The sequence below is a fragment of the Enhydra lutris genome, unplaced genomic scaffold (assembly GCF_002288905.1).
Source record: "Enhydra lutris kenyoni isolate GAN:26980312 unplaced genomic scaffold, ASM228890v2 scaffoldscaffold230, whole genome shotgun sequence".
In the NCBI taxonomy this organism is placed as follows: Eukaryota; Metazoa; Chordata; class Mammalia; order Carnivora; family Mustelidae; genus Enhydra; species Enhydra lutris.
This window is the reverse complement of record NW_019154314.1, coordinates 5,547-8,489: the sequence shown is the minus strand read 5'-3', so window position 1 is coordinate 8,489 and position 2,943 is coordinate 5,547. Positions and strand designations below refer to the sequence as shown.

At 44.5% G+C, this 2,943-nt stretch overlaps 1 pseudogene; it reads right to left on the bottom strand.

Annotated features, from left to right (window-relative positions):
• Nucleotides 1-458: 458 nt before the first annotated feature.
• On the bottom strand, nt 459-1,288 carry LOC111140183 (annotated as a pseudogene).
• Nucleotides 1,289-2,943: the final 1,655 nt, after the last annotated feature.

Genomic DNA, 2,943 nt, shown 5'->3' with positions numbered 1-2,943 from the left:
CTGGTTGACTTTCAAAGGGGAGACCTGGTCCCAGCCTTGAATTTGTAGGAGGTTAAGTTTGCCACTTGAGGTGGCTGGACTTTTCCCAGCCATAAGGATGTGATTCTACTTCCGAGATGAGTGGCCTTCTCTAACGGGACTGATAAAGCCCCCTAAAAGCAGAAAGGTGAAAAGACAGGAGAGTCAGACTGGGGCTGAATCAGGGGACCTCTGGGGGGAGGACTGCCCTACAACAGCAGTAGGGAACTCTGAAGAAAGACTTTTTTCTAGTAGTCCCTAGAGCCAGAAGGAGGGCCCTGGCAGAACCTTTGAAGGGATCCCGGAGTACCCAGAACGCCAGGGAGGTACATGCCCTTGGTTAATGAGAAGTTCTAGCCAATGGTCCCCAGTCCTGGAAGTCACCTGGAAGTCAGATTGTTGTCCTGGAAGTCAGATTGTTGTGCCAGGGCAGCTCTCACCTAAGACAGCTGGGCCCACATGACCACACTGGAGTTGGTCACATGGGCTCCATAGTGACCACCCTAGAACTGCATGTCCTGGCCCCAGTGTTGGAAAGACACAAAGCAGACACCCATCTTGATGCTGGAGAACACGTGGGTGACCTGAATGCAGACAGTGTTGTTCCACTGTTGGATGGGAACGAGCACAGCAGAGAATTTATCCAGCACAGTCTGGCTGGCATCTAGAAGTTGGACAAGGAGTCAGTACATACAGCCACTGTTGCGTCAGGCTCCCCACCAATCATAGACACAAATCTCAGTCTTCCACTCTCTAGCAGCCCTGGCCGCAACCCTCCTCCACCAGCTCCAACACCTGTTTTTTGCGACACCAGCCCAAGGAAGACATGAAGCTGGCCTGGGAAGGGGCCCACAGCACCATTCACCTGTTACCTCCACCACCCAGCCATCCTCACCATGCTTCACCATTCATTTCTGAAGGCCTTCCTGGCCACAAGGGTTGAGGATGAAGTTGCATCCCAATGGACTGCGCTGACAGAAGCTGCCCAGGAGGCAGTGCCTGCCATCGCAGGCTGATGGGTGGGGGAGGGCTGGGGACAGGCAGCTGTGAGCAAGCAACAGCAGGGTACCATGGTCTCAGGCCAGTATGAGCAGCCAAGTGTCTGCCGTCCACCAAGGCACCTCAACCCTGGCACCCTCTGCAGCAGCACCCCAGCAGCATGTGGGGGCTGCATAGCTCAGCACCACCAGGAGCAGCTCCAGTGGCAGTTGGCTCAGGTCCAGTGCCTCTTCGGGTTTGGGTTTTGGCACGGGGAGCAGGGAAGCCCCGCCTCAGGAGGCCAAGACACCCATGGTCATCCGTCCAGCCAGAGCCAGGCCTGTTGGTGACTTGAATCAGAGTTGGGGCTCCTTCCCAGCCATCTCTCCCCTCTCCATAATATACTATTAATTAATTTGATTTATCAGTGTGTTCTCAAACCTACAAGCAGTTTTGTCTTACTGCTTTTCATTAAATATGACAATTAATTACTAATTTCACAATAGGAAATGTGAAAAGAATTTACTTGAACTCTGTACAGACACAAAAGTGCAGAAGGCTTCTCATAAGGAGGTGACAATCTGGAACTTAACATTCATGTAGGAGGGAAAAAAAGAACATGGGACAGGCCTTTTACATACACTAAGAGCAATATTTATTTCAATGCACATGATAAATATTTTTTCAACTAGGTTTTTGTTCGAACAAATTTACAATATTCTTAATGAATAATTGAAGGTGTTTAACTTAGAAAATAAGTAAAAACAAGGTGACATTGACTTGTAAAAATATTGATGTTAAAAATACTAGATGTATTAAAATATTTTTAGCATATTGTATTGCTGGAAAGGCTACAACTTCTTTCTGCCGTGCAAACTTCCCATTTGGTTAGGTAGACTTATTTAAAATCCTTGAAGTGAGTCACTGTGCAGAACCTCTTGGAAACATACAGAGTGCTTCTTACTTAATGGGTCATCCTACTACTAGGGCAATTTCACATTTGTGAACATGGCAAAATTTCAAATTATTATTATTATTATTATTTTTAAAGATTTTATTTATTTATTTGTCAGAGAGAGAGAGAGAGAGGGAGAGAGAGCGAGCACACACAGACAGGACGGCAGGCAGAGGCAGAGGGAGAAGCAGGCTCCCTGCTGAGCAAGGAGCCCGAAGCGGGACTCGATCCCAGGACGCTGGGATCATGACCTGAGCTGAAGGCAGCTGCTTAACCAACTGAGCCACCCAGGCGTCCCCAAAATTTCAAATTATTTTTGTGTTCTACCTTAATCTCAGGACATAAATGATCAACATCATAGACTCTTTTGCCTGAAACTTAGATTAAGCTTGAAGTAGTGATTTTCTATTTAAAAGAAAATACACTATACCAGTAAAGAAATCTAATTTTCTTAAATCATCTCTCCCCAGTGCATTGTCTTTCCATTGCTTATGTATTTTCCACTTGTAACTATTGTCAGACTTGTTGCAATTCATGACTGAAATTACTCCCAAGGACCACAACAGTTTTAACTTAGTGTTTGCTTCATTTAGTACTGAAAATAATTTTCATTAAAATTTAAAAGTATTCTTATATGATATCATGTTCTACATGCAAAAGATATAATCCAGAGACCAAATTGTTTATTAACTAGGTTGAACAGTCAGGTAAAAGTTATGGAAGTAATTCACTTGGGTTTATTCCACTAGATGGTAAAACCATGAAAATAGGTACATTATATATCTTGGTTACACATTATTATTTAATTCCCTCCAGCTTTCAGTGGCCTTATCTAATTTAGTAGGCATTTGTACCTTTAGATTAGTGAGTTAATTGGAAAGGCAAGTAAGAAAAGAGATATAAGAGTTTGTGAGACTTGAAGATTTTGATTAAAAAATAAGCATAATTGGGGGTCCCTGGGCCATGCTGTCTTGGTTTAGGCTCAGGTTGTG